Source organism: Scyliorhinus canicula, chromosome 2 (assembly GCF_902713615.1).
Source record: "Scyliorhinus canicula chromosome 2, sScyCan1.1, whole genome shotgun sequence".
NCBI lineage: Eukaryota > Metazoa > Chordata > Chondrichthyes > Carcharhiniformes > Scyliorhinidae > Scyliorhinus > Scyliorhinus canicula.
Window position 1 is genome coordinate 120,730,254 of NC_052147.1, and position 14,383 is coordinate 120,744,636.

A 14,383-nucleotide genomic window follows, 5' to 3' on the forward strand; every position below is an offset into this window, starting at 1 on the left:
AACTAGGGGATTGTGATCCTGAACAATAAGCGGGTGTCATTTGAGGTGGGGAATATAGTGGCGGACTCAGGGGGTAGATATATAATGGTAAGCGGGAAGCTGGAGGGGATGCCAGTGGTATTAGTGAATACCTACGCACCAAATTGGGATGACGTGGAATTTATGAGGCAGGTGTTAGGGAAGATCCCGGACCTGGACTCGCATAAACTGATCATGGGGGCGGGGGACGACTTCAATGCAGTCACTGATCTGAGGTTGGATTGGTCGAATTCAAGGACAGGGAGGATGCCAGCCATGGAGAAGGAACTAAAGGGCTTTATGGAACAGAGTGGGGGGAGGGATGTGGTAGATCCGTGGAGGTTCGGACGGCCAAGAGCGAAGGAGTTTTCTTTCTTTTCCCACGTGCACAAAGTATACTCCTGGATTGATTTTTTCATTCTGAACAGGGTTCTACTGGCGGTGGTGGTGGATACTGAGTATTCGGCGATTGCTATGTCAGACCATGCCCCACACTGGGTGGATCTACGGGTGAGCAAGGAGAGTGGTCTGCGCCCGCAATGGAGATTGGATTTAGGACTGTTAGCGGATGAAGGGGTATGCGGGTGGGTGAGGGAGGCCATCCAGTTATTTGGAGAAAATTATATGGGGGAAGTTTCAGTAGCAACAGTGTGGGAAGCGCTGAAGGCAATGATTGGGGAGGGAGCTAATTTCGAAACGGGCTCATAGGGAGAAGGTGGAGCGGGTAGAGGTGGATAGGCTGGTGAAGGAAATACTTCAGGTACTTGAAGGTATTCCAAAGCCCCAGAGGCGGGTTGTTGAAGGAGCAGCAGAAGCTGCAGATGGAGTTTGGTCTGCTATCCACAGGAAAGGCGATGGGATAGTTGAGGAAGGTGAGGAGGGGGCGATATATGAGTACAGTGAGAAGGTCAGTAGGATGCGAGCCCATCAGCTAAGGAAGAGGGAGGTGGCGCGGGAGATAGGTAGAGTGAAGGACAGAGGAGGGCAACACGGTCTTGGACCCGGCAGGGGTCAATGGGGTGTTAAAGGAGTTTTACAGTCAGCTGTCTGAGTCGGAAACCCCAACTGGGATGGAGGGGACGAGGCAGTTTTTGGAAGGGTTGGAGTCTCCGAAGGTGGAGGAAGGGTTAGTGGAGGGGTTGAGAGCCCCGATCGGGATTGTGGAAGTAGTAGAGGGATTGGAGGCCATGCAGTCGGGCAAGGCCCTGGGACCGGACGACTACCCAGTGGAATTCTACAAGAAGTTCTCTGGGATGCTGGGCCTGCTGCTGGTGAGGGTACTTAATGTGACTAGGGAGCGAGGTGTCCTTCCCCCAACAATGTCGCAATATCATTGATCCTTTAGTGGGAGTAGGTCCTAGAGCAATGTGGGTCATACAACCAATCTCCCTACTGAATGTCGATGCCAAATTGCTGGCCAAAATTTTGGCCTCAAGGATAGAGGACTGTGTTCTGGAGGTGATAGGGGAAGACCAGGCGGGGTTTGTTAAAGGCAGGCAGCTAACGGCCGACGTGAGAAGTCCCCTAAATGTGATCATGATGCCCTCCGAGGGGAGGGAGGCGGAGATAGTGGTCACTATGGCCTTTGACTGGGTGGAATGGAATTATCTGTGGGAGGTCTTGGGATACTTTGGGCTTGGGCAGAGCTTTAAGACTGGGTTCGGTTGCTATACCAGGCACCGGTGGCGAGTGTGTGGACGAATCAGCTGAGTTCAGACTACTTTAAATAGCACCGAGGGACAAGGCAAGGATGTCCTCTCTCCCCACTGTTGTTTCCGTTGGTCATAGAGCCATTGACGATGCGCTGAGAGCTTTAAAGGACTGGAAGGGCCTAGTCCGGGGTGGGGTGGTGGTGGTGAAACACAGGTTCTCATTGTATGCAGACGACCTACTCCAATACATTTCTGACCCGTTAGCGGGGCTGGGGGAAATTATGCCGATCTTATGGGAATTTGGCTGGTTCTCGGGGTACAAATTGAATATGGGTAAAAGTGAGGTTTTTGTGATCCCGACGAGGGGGCAGGAGAGGAGACTGGGGGTGCTGCGGTGAAAGGAGGTGGGAGGGAGCTTCCGTTATTTGGGACTTCAGGTGGCACGGGGATGGGAGCAGTTACATGAATTAAATTTGACCCGGCTAGTTGAGCAAATGAAGGAGGACTTCCGGAAGTGTGACATGCTCCAATTGTCACTGGCGGGGAGGGTACAAACCATAAAAATGAAAATGACGGTCCTCCCGAGGTTTCTGTTTGTTTTCCAGTGCCTCCCTATTTTCATACCAAAGGCCTTCTTTAAGCGGGTGAATAGGGCGATCTCCGGGTATGTGTGGGCGGGTAAATCCCTACGAGAAAGAAAGTGCTGCTGGAGCGAAGCCGGATTTTTTTGGGGGGGGGGGGGGCGGTGGGAGGGGGAGGCGGGGGGGGGGGGGTGCGGTTGCTGGCGTTGCCGAACTTTAATAATTACTACTGGCAAATATAGCCATGATCAGGAAGTGGGGGGGGGGGGGGGGGGGGGGGGCGGTGTGGGAGCGAGTAGAGGCGGAATCATGAATGGGCACAAGTTTGGGGGTATTGGTAACGGCTCCTCTGCCATTCTTGCCAGACCGGTACTCTACAAGCCCGGTGGTGATGGCGACCTTGAGAGTTTCGGGGCAGTGGTGGAAACATATGGGAGTGGAGGGTGCGTCGGTGTGGGCTCCAATTTGTGGTAATCACCGGTTTGTCCCAGGGAGGTTAGATGGGGGTTTCGGAGGTGACAGAGAGCAGGGATTGAGAGGCTGGGGAACCTGTTTATTGATGAGAGTTTTCTCTCTTTGGAGGATCTGGAGGAGGAGTTTGAATTGCTGGGAGGGAATGGATTTTGATATCTGCAGATAAGGGATTTTGTGCAAAGGCAGGTTGTGACCTTTCCGCTTCTACCATCACAGGGGATACAGGACAAGGTAGTTTCGAAAATGGGGGTGGGAGAGGGGAGGTTTTGGATATTTATAAAGAACTCATGGAGTGGGAGGAAACTCAGATAGGTGAACTAAAGCGTAAACGGGAAGATGAGCTGGGAGGGGAGGTAGAGGCAGGTCTGTGGGAGGCTGCTCTGAGCAGAGTCAACACGTCCTCACCATGTGCCAGGCTCAGCCTGATACAATTCAAGATGGTTCACGGGCACACATGACGGTGGCCCGGATGAACAGGTTTTTTGGGATAGAGGACAAGTGTGTGAGGTGTGTCGGAGGGCCAGCAAACCATGTCCATATGTTTTGGGCATGCCCGAAGCTTAGGGTATACTGGCAGGGATTTACAGATGTCATGTCCACGGTGTTAAAAACAAGGGTGGCGCCGAGTCCAGAGGTGGCGATTTTCGGAGTGTCGGAAGATCCGGGAGTCCAGGGGGCGAGAGAGGCTGGCGTTTTGGCCTTTGCTTCCTTTGTCACTGTCAAAGGAAGACCCAGAGATGGATCTTATTAGCGTGGAGGGACTCGAAGCCCCTAAAATCAGGGGTTTGAGTTAGTGACATGGCTGGGTTTCTCAGACTTGAGAAAATCAAGTTCGCCCCGAGAGGATCAACATTAGGGTTCATCCGGAGGTAGCAGCCATTTATCGACTTCCTCGGAGAAAACTACACCGTCAGCAGATTCAATAAGGGGGTGGGGGGGGGGGGGGAGTTACATTGAGAGTAGGCGGGAAAAATGAGGGATGTGTTGCGCATTGAACTATGTGTACATTTGTATTTGTATTGTTTATTGCTATAAAATGATAAATGCATTAATAAAATGTTTTTCAAAAAAAAGAACCACCCCCCCCCTCCCCCCCCCACACACACACCTGTAACACATACCTAAATCTGCCTTCAGCTGATTACATTGGCCACAAACAGGTAAATTCTCTGGTCTCGCCTGCCGCGGGAAATGACATGGGCGGAACGTAAAGTTTGACGGACCATTTAAAGGTCAGTTGACCTCGGCGAAAATTTACGGCCTCAGAATAAGCACAGCTGGAAAATCCCACCCAAAATATGAAATGAAATAGGTCAAAGATATTGTAGTAAAAATGTCGACAGAGATTAAAAATTTCAACTGGAGCTCGAAGAGCAGTGTCATACTACCTCAGAGTGAAACGCAAGGTGGAATTTTCCAGCCCCACTGACTGCCAGGATTGTCTAGTCCCACTGCAAGTCAATGGACTTTTGTCTGTCCTGCCACATTCCCCCGCAGCCAGCCTCAACAGGGCGGAGGCAGAAATTCCCAGCTGCAGCATTTCCCACATCGCACATCCTTGCAAAGGAAAATAAACGTCTGAAGATGAAAAAGGACCACGGTCCACCCGATTTGTCTTTTACCATTCTGCAGCCACGCTAATAAAGGAGTTGTTGCAATCAAGCAATCTTTGAGTGAGACCCACAATTTACACAATAGTCTGCCATGTGGACTTGTATAATCTAAGAAATTGGTTGTGACTGACCAAACTAATTTCATGCTGGCGTCCTCCAGATTCGATGGGAGAACAGGTGAACAAATGCTAGTGTCTCTCTTGAAGCTAGCTCCACAAGCATACAGGCAAAACTCCTGCAAAATCAACTTTAGTGGACTGGGCGGGAGACTAAAAAAACATCTCTTCCCCTCATGCTCTGTTCTCTGAAATGGCCAACGTTCCCGGGGGGACGAAGAAAATGCCTCAAAGAAGCCATGAAGCTCTCCTTGAAGCACAGCATTGACATTAATGGCTAGGAGAAGATTGCTACTATTTTAGGGTCCCTATTTTAGGTGTAAAGAGTGGCAACACGTCTCTCAATCACGTCACGTTGAGTCCGTTGTACCCTTAAGGCAATGGAAAAGCCGATAAAGATGTACATATTGTTAAGCAATTGTTGAAGAAGGCAATGGACAGCCAATCTGATCCATATCTCGCACTATTGAGTTATAGAGCGGCACCATTGTCACATGGTAGATCGCCAGCAGAGTTACTCATGAATAGAAGGTTGCGTACCGTACTTCCATACTTGGAAAAGAAGGAGGAGAATGCAGTGGTACTGCAAGAAATGCAAAACACTAAAACAAAACAAAAACAGTGATGTGGCTGAGTGTCCAGAACTTTACCACTTCTGAGTAGTGATGACATTATGAGAGTAGAAGATTCAGGCAATTGGTCGAGAAAAGCCATTCTGCTTGAAAAAGTAACACATTGAATGTACAGATAAAGGAAGGGTTGGTTTTAAGAAGAAACCGTTGCGCGCTCTTGAAAACCAGAGATGACCTTTAGAACAACGTGATGGATGACAAATCTACGTTAGAATCAACGTTAGCTGCAGTGTCAGATAGTTCAGCAGTTCCTGAGCATGAGAATGTCATGGAGAACATTGAATCTACAAGTTCTGAGCAGCAAGGTCAAAGTTTGTGAAGATCAATCAGAGTCAGAAGATAGCCTGATCAATTCAATTTGTAGATTTGGATTATTTGTACATTCTATGCTTGCAGTTCTTATATATATATATATACATATATATATATGTGTATAGTTGCTGAACCAGTTTTTAAAAAAATAGACTCATAGGCTCACGATATCACATGGAAGTATATTGATGATAATGTATTAATTTGTTATTTCAAAGGTAAGGGGATGTAGTGATATCATGGTTGTGTTGTAACTCACCAACTGACCACTAGGGGTCTCACTATTATACAAGTGAATGGTAAAGTCAGGTGACCCCTCAGACTGGCCGGAGGAAGCTGAAGAGAGAGGTTACTTCGCATAATTTTACTGTTTTCATCTGCTGTCTTGTATATAGTTTATCCATGGTTAAAGTTAATAAATCGTTTATAACTTTAACTACAAGTGTTCTTGTAATAAATCAGGCCATCCAACGAGAACATTACACCCTTCAGAGAGGTCCAGGCCTGAACCTCACCTCAGGAGGCCAAAGCACGGCTCGATCTCGCTCCTGGTTGCTGCATGGGCATCGTTGTCGGGTCTCCACGTCGGTCTGTGGTCTCCGGATAGGTGGCATCAGCCATGTCTTCAGTGGATAACCCCTGTAGCCCAGGAGCCAACCTCCCAGGTTTGGGGGGGGGGGGGGGGGGGGGGGGGGGGTGGAGGTCTCAAACATGTCAGTAATTGTCTAGTGTGCCAGGATGAAGGCGTTGTGCACACTGCCTGGCTGTCGGGCTCAGATGTGCATGATACGCAGCTGATGGCCACAAATCAGCTGCACGTTCATCAAGTGGAACCCCTTTTTCAGATTTCATAGAATTTGCAGTGCAGAAGGAGGCCATTCGGCCACCCAACACTGAGGGCAATTTTGGACACTAAGGGCAATTTATCATGGCCAATCCACCTAACCTGCACACCTTGGACTGTGGGAGGAAACCGGAGCACCCGGAGGAAACCCACGCACGCACGGGGAGAACGTGCAGACTCCGCACAGACAGTGACCTAAGGCAGGAATCGAACCTGGGACCCTGGAGCTGTGAAGCAATTGTGCTATCCACAATGCTACCGTGCTGCCCTTTGGTTTGTATACAGTGGTCTGTCATCAGCAGGTGCTCATGCATCCCGTCGATCAGCTCCTGGACCCAGGGTATGTCGGCAATGGTGGCAAATCCTGCTACCCGGGCATCCTTTTGGGCTCGGTCCACATTGAAATGGATGTATTATCCCAACTCGGCATATAGGGCCAAGAGGGCGGTTGGATGCACCTGTGCACCAAGGTCTATGAGATCCTGGACAGGTCCCCACTCGGAGCCTGGAAGTTCAGGGCGACCATCATATTGATGGTCACTGGTTGGGGTGTCCTACCCCATCCCCCCGCGGTGCCAGCTTTGCCATTATCTGGCAGAGATGTTGCACTGTCTCCCTGCTCAGTCAGAGTTTTCGGCGGCATGCCATGTCCGGCAGGTTCTCGAATTATTGGCGCTGTCGGTACACACGAGGCCTCATGTGGCGCCTTCTTTGCACCTCCTGCACCACCTTTTCCTGTTGGGGCTGGCTCTCCATCCTGGGCGGCTGCCTCCTGTTCCTCTGCTGCAAGCTCCGCATTGCACCTTCCTGCTCCTCGAGCAGCACTAGCTTGCAGGTCATCCCCCAGGGCTGCAGCGACTAGCAGAAAGGCCACCATTGCTGTTGAATTCCAATATCCATTGTCTGCAGGGGGTGAAAGGCCGACATGTTAGCATTGTGCGTATCCCGTGCCAACCAGGTACATCGGGCTACATGGTGGCCCCAGTTGGCACTGCGGGCTCTGCCCCCCCGCTCCGCATCTCTGGCCCCGTCAGTAACCAGCACCATGGGGGCCTCTGGCTCTGACGCCCAGCCCGGCAGCCCATGGTCGCTCCTCTCCATGTCCTACCTCCTCTCTCTTTCTCTTCAGTCACAACGCCGGTTTCACGATTTTTAAAAGCACAAGTGAACTCGGCCCATCGGAGGCGGAGAATCACAGAGGCCTGGAGAATACCGGATCAGGCCTGCTAATTACCGCAAACAGCGTTTACTATACGTGCATTCTGGAACGCATTGATGCCGCTGTTGAGGTGACAGAGAATTGCAATTTGGCGTCAAATCGTCTCCCGCTGCGTTTTCCATGCCGGAACCGATTCTACTCCCAATCGCATTTCCCGATTCCAGCATCAGCCAATGAAGAATCCTGCCCTCTGAAATGGAGAATTGGGCCACAGATCTCTGGTTTAGAGGCAGAGACGCCTGCACTGCACCACATCACCTTCTTAGAGAAGTGAGGAAATTAAATTGATGAAGGAACATAAAGAAAAAGTAAAATATTCTAAAGGCACAGAAATGAAAACAGGGAAAGTCAGTTTGGGAATACAGCTACGAAGGGATTGACAGAATAAAATCAAGGACAGCAATAGTGAAATGGCAGAATTTATTTCATTCTTTCTTTAGATGCTTGCATTGCTGGCCAGGCCAACATGCCTAATTGCCCTTGAGAAGTTGGTGGTGAGCCGCCTTCTTGAACTGTGGCAGTCCATGTCATCTCTTTACACCCACAATGCTGTTAGGAACAGAATGCCAGGATTTTGACCCAGTGGCTGTGATCGAACAGCGATATAGTTCCAACTCAGGATGATGTGTGGCTTCCAGATGTGGTGTTCCTATATGACTGTTGCTGATAAAGGCGTTTGCTTAATCGCTGTAGCACTTTGTAGGTGGTGCCCATTGCTGCTACAGTGCATCCGTGTTGGAGGGGGTGAATGTTTAAGGTGGTGGATGGGATGTCAATCAAGCAGATTACTTTGGCCTGGATGGTGTTGAGCCTCATGAGTTTTGTTGGAGCTGCACTTATCCAGGCAAGTGGGGAGTACTCTATTACAATCCTGACTGGTGCCTTGTAGATAGTGGGCAGGCTTTTGGGAGTCAGGAAGCGAATACTCGTCGCAGAATTCCCAGTCTCTGACCTGCTCTGGTAGCCACTGTGTTTATATGGCTGGTACAGTTTCTGAGGAAAGGTAGCATGGCGGCCATTTCCACGCTGGTGCATGCGTGTGGTGGTCATTTCTGTGCCGGCACCGCGCAATGTGGCATAGCGACACAGCCCGCACCCCCCCCCCCCAGAGTCTGATACCCCCACCTCCCCACCAGGATGGCCACCGTGGCCGCAGGTCTGAGCTCCCACCAGGTGGAACCATATAAGAACAAGGCCGGCGGAACTCGGCCGGTGGACCGCGAAGAATCGGCGCGGGGGCTTATTTCAACGGCTCCCCCGACCAGCACCGCATCGATCGCGTGTGCACAACAGCCGCTGATTCTCCGGTCGCCAGAGAATCGGGCCCCGGCATCAGAGCGGCGTGGCGGGAATTTTCGCCGTCAACGCCGATTCTCCGACCTGGCACAGGCTCGGAGAATCCCGGCCCTGGAGTGGTAATTGGCTGGATTGAATTTATCCTGCTTTCTGTGGACAGCACATTACTGGCCCTCTTTCTACATTGTCAGGTAGATATCAGAGTTGCAGCAATTTAGCTTTTTAAAAAATTATTTCATAGGGTGTGAACATCGCTGATAATGCCAACATTGGGTTCTTCATCCCGAATTGCCATTGAGAAGGTGGCGATCAGCCGTCTTCTTGAACTGTTGCAATCTGGGGTAGATAATGGCACAGCTAGTTCTGGAACACAGGTCTTCAGTCCTGCATCTAGGATGCTTTCTGGGCCCAGAGCATTTGCTATATTCAGTGCCTTCGGTCATTTCATAGTATCATGTGGAGTGAATTGAATTGGTTGAAGACTGACATCTGTGATGCTGTGGGCTTCAGGGATAGGCTGACATGGATCATCCACTTGGCACTACTGGCTGAAGATGGTTGTAAATGCTTCAACCTTGTTTTCAGCACAGATCTGCTGGGCTTTCCCATTATTGAGGATGGAGATATTTGTGTTTAATTGTCCAGAACCATTCAAAATGGATTTAACAATACTGCAGAGCTTTTATTCGCAACGTTGGTTGTGTGATTGCTTATCTCTACTGCATACTGCTTCTACTGTTTGGCATGCAAGGAGCCCTGATGTCAGGTGACCCTTCAGATTTATTATTTTGTGACCTTACTGTAGTGGTTTGGTGCAGCTGAGTGGCTTGCTATGCTGTTTCAGAAAGTCGGTAAAAGACACGCACATTGTTGAAATATCAAATAATTATCTCTCTCATTTTATTCACCAGCAAGACTGTTCAGATGGATATGAAATCAAAAAATTGGACTGAAATTATATAACTACATTTAAAATAGAAGGAAGTAAAATCAAATTTAAAATAAATACAAATGCTTGGTTTGGATTGATTTTTTCAAGACATTTTAAAATAATCTAAAGAAAATATAGCAGAGGAACTATTGTACATACTTAGTAGTTCATTGACAAATGTTTAGTTCCAGAGGACTGGTGGATAGGTTATCATACAGTTATATTTGAGAAAGGAGACAGAATATGTCTAAGGAACTGAAAACCAGTTAGCTTAAATTAGTAGTGACAAAAATTTCAGAATCCCTACTGAAGGAGAAAATAAAAAAACATCCAGAAGCAAAACATTATGACTCATGATCATGAATTTTAAAAACGAGAAACTTGTTTGGCCAATTTCATTGAAGAAGTAACACAGAGAATAGACACGGGTAAAATGTTGATATCATTTATCTTGATTTCCAGAAAACCTTTGATAAGATGCCACATAATAGACTAATGAAGAAGTTCAACACAAGGGAGCAGAATTGGTAGCCAGTTGGTTGTCTCCTTGGCATTTGCTGAAGCAATGAATTTGTGTCACATCCTACAGTCGACAGATCATCATGTCTTCCTGTCTACTTTTGTGTCTGCTCTATCAATATCTTTCATAGTTTTAAGGATCTCCATTCGTTCAACCCAGCCTTCTCTTTTCTGGAGAAAAGAGACATATTCTCCTTTCTGAATGCCTGTAAAAGCGTACATTTCTAGCACCAACCTTGCAACATGTTTTGGAGCCTTCAACAGTACCTCTGAATCTCTTTACAACTTGGAGATCAAAACATTTGCTGTGGGAATGAGTCTTCAATATAAAAGATGCTCATCAAGAAATCATGTGGAGGATTCAAAAGAAAATGCATTCACCCAGAGAGTAGTGAGAGTGTGGAACTGGCTACCTCAGGGAATGGCTGAGTCAAATGATAGAGATATAATTAAGGCTAGATGAGTGCATAAATTAGAAGGGAATAAACTGATAGAGTCAGTATAAGAAAGATGGGAGGAGATTCATTGGATCATAAATACCAGCATGAATGGCCAAATGGCCTGTGTTTGTTTGTGTTGTATATTCTATGTAATTCATATAAGACCACAAAGCAAATGGAGTACTGGCAATTCATTTGTAATCTGCTCAGGTATCGAGTATTATCATGCGCACTCTCAAACTTGAATTTGCTTTGTGTCTATCAGATGAACACAATGTGACTTAACTGTAAAATGCATGTGCATTGTATCTCAAATTGCATTCATTCTATAAAAAGTATTACCCAATTAATTCCACTCCTCCATTCTCCCAATCTCTTCCCAGCGTCATGCAAGCATTTTCTCTTTTAAACATATGTCCTAAAAGCCATTTTTGCATGCACACAATCCAAAATAAATGACCTGAGTGAAGACCCTACTAGCGGAGCAATTATGGTTCAGAGAGTTTGTAACCCTCCCCATATACCTCATGAGTACAACTTCCCTGCAGGGTGTGCATGATAACAGAATGTATGTAATGTCCACTCTGCAATGTCATAATTCGAATTAAATAAATTAGATAAAGAATCTTTTCATTTAATAGATATTAAGGGTAAATTGCTTCTATTGATATATTTCATGGAAAAGTCAGCGTGACTACAGAGCGCAGTTTTTCAATAAAATTATCGACAAGAGGAATTCCATCCCCATAGAAACCTGGTAATATATTCTCCTTTGTGTTGATCCTATGGAAATAATGAAACACCAACAGCATGCACTATTAGTTATTTAATTTGAGAGTCAATCTGAAGTAAAGGCATGTTAAAAATGTTACATTCATCTTCTGTAGAATAGTCCACTTAAATGGATGGCCTTCAGGTTTATAATTCCACAAATGTCTATCTTTGCTTCCTGTGCTCAGTTAGCTGTTGGAACCCTGTTAAAAACATAATAAAAACCACTTTATTGTTAAGTGTGCAGTTCTGAAATTCACAAATGCCTCCTCACCTTGCGAACATGATCACTGTGCAAAAAGAACTAGCCAGTGTAAACATACTCAGAACTGCTTAAGTTGCACTGTTGTCGGAAAATGTAAAAGAGCACTGCTGTGCATTCATCCACTCATGTTTGTTAAAGCACACTGCTGCTGAATGTGGGGAGTCAATATCGCAGTTTTGCTTTAAAGCCATGTCCTGTATTTTTAAATTCCTTCTGTAGATCATGAGGGCATCAAGGTAACCTTGCTGAAGGGTTTAAAATCGGCACTGAACTATTTCTGTGTGATGACGAGAATAGAATCAGAGGCTGGTCTAGAGCAGAGATGGATAACTATAGCTCACATACTCCTTGGACGGTGCAGTAACTCTGAAGAGGTTAGAAATAGGTCGCAATGCTCTCTACGCAGAATTTCTGTCCAGCACACTGGATATTACAAATCATTGCAAAAAACAATCAATTTCTCACAACGTGTAATTATTTTGATCACTGTTTCAGACATATGTGCAAAGTGAAGACCTCAAATATAATAATAGGATTTAGCTCATATCAGGTGTTATGGGCTGTATGCCCAGCAGAAGCATCCATTACTACTGCCGATATTAATTTTCAGTTTTTATATTCATTTGTTTTCCCAGGTGTTATTCTATCATTTATTGCCATAACAATGAATGACCATCGCTCAACTCCATCATTTCTTTTGTCCACATAAAAAGATTTTGAAAAAAATAAAATAAATCTAATGAGGACGTGGGCTGCTCATTGTTTTCCACCTCAGTAGTTCCACCACGGTAGTTCTGCCTCACTATTCACAATAAACATATTCCGCCCACATGGACCCATGATAAAATAGTCCATTTGACAGACACCAGTTGAACTCATCGAAGAAAATGTTGGCATTGTTTCTGCTGGTAGATGTCATTGATAAACTAGCACAACGCTGTTTCGCCTGTGCTCACTGTAATTCATTTTTGACCATTAACCTTTATGCTCGCATAACATTTTATTGAATTTGTTTAGGCTGCCTTATTTGTCAGATCACAATTCACATTTCTATCTTGAAGCTTTGGTCAGATTGAAAATGCTCATTATCAGCAGTAGACATGGATATGAATAGATTTATTTGCCTTTCTTTTTTTTGCCACTTGAGCATTTCAACTGCAAACCCCATATTAAAAAAAGCTGGCATCAACAATTAGATGTTTAACCAAACCGTAAGTATGTCCTAGCTCTGTCTGTTGTCAATTTGCACATTTATCAAACAAGGAAATCTTTATAGAATCTATTTCTGGTCTTTGTGTAGCTTTGTTTCAATAAAGGTTGAAAGCTTTTCAGTTGTGTTCGGGCAGGTGTAGATATCTGAACAAATAGGTAATCTGTCAGCATGTCTCTGAATTAGTCATGAGCTGAAATTTCCTTAATTTAATCACAAAGATACGATAGATCACAGTCTGTGGACAGATTTTGTTTTGGAAAGGGACAGTTTAATTAGTTTTCCTCCTCTTTTATATGCTCCTTGATACTCCCCTCAAATAGCTTCCATCATTGTATGACTGGGAGATCAGGAGGAGGAGCCTCATTTTTTTCTTTAAACATTTGGCTTTGGTAATCTGAGGTTTGAGGTGGAATTTTCCCCAAAAATGGCAATGTGGCATTTTTGGCACAAACATCGATTCAAATCCCGCAAGCCTCGGCGGCGCGATCCGGATCACAATCTTTAGGTAATTAGAAAACTCCACATGATAAACTCCACACCCGAGGGTGCCAAGCGTCTGATTCGACTGCCCCGGGAATCATCTGCGCACTCAATCATTTTAAACAGCTCCACAGTCGCTGCTCGCAGTCAAGCCAGGAGGACGGCAGGTAGAAGACAAGCTCCCAGAGTTTCAGAGTTGGTCCTCACTAGATTACCCTTTTCTCTGGAGGTGATGCAGGCCACAATTTACCTATGGGTTTGCAGCAGGCCTTCCAGCAAGGTCACCAATCTCGTCTGGGAGATGGTGGCAGCACTGGTCAGTGTCCACAGCCTGAGCAAGAGGACGGGGTTTCAAGTAGGAAAACAACGAGCGATCTACTACAATCTGCAGGGGTAAGTTGTGGTAATAGCAAACGCCCTGAATCTTAGGCCCTATGTACAATTGGACACTTTAAATTAAGAATTGGACACTTTAAATTAAATTCACAGTCAGATGGCCTGATGGGAATTCAAACAGCTAAGTTTGAATATACTGGACAGAGACAAACAGCCGGGCAATTCTGGGCCTGTCCTGTAAATAGGAGATTGGAAGATAATCGGGCCCATTCAAATGGATCAATTGTTATGGATTGCCCAGATGAAGCCAGACTTTCTGGTATCTAGATTTCCCGCCGTTATTTTATATGGGATAAGGTTATGTGCGGACAATGCACCTGAGGATGGACCTCTGTGGGGACTTCCTGGTGTCCTGCCGAATTACAATCGACAATTCCATTGGGTGTTTCAACCCCCGCCCAGCTACCTCATTGACTGAGGGCCAGAGAAACTTCTGGAAGGGCTTTAAGAGAGGGATAAGAACAGACATCCAAAGGCACTCCCTGGTGAAGACTTAATGCAGAGGCAATGGAGAAGATTTGATGGTGGACTAGAGAATGGACGTAAGAGGTGTGCGAGCCCCACCACCGCAGACGAGAGCCCTGAGGCAACTAAAGCTAAGAGGATTGGAC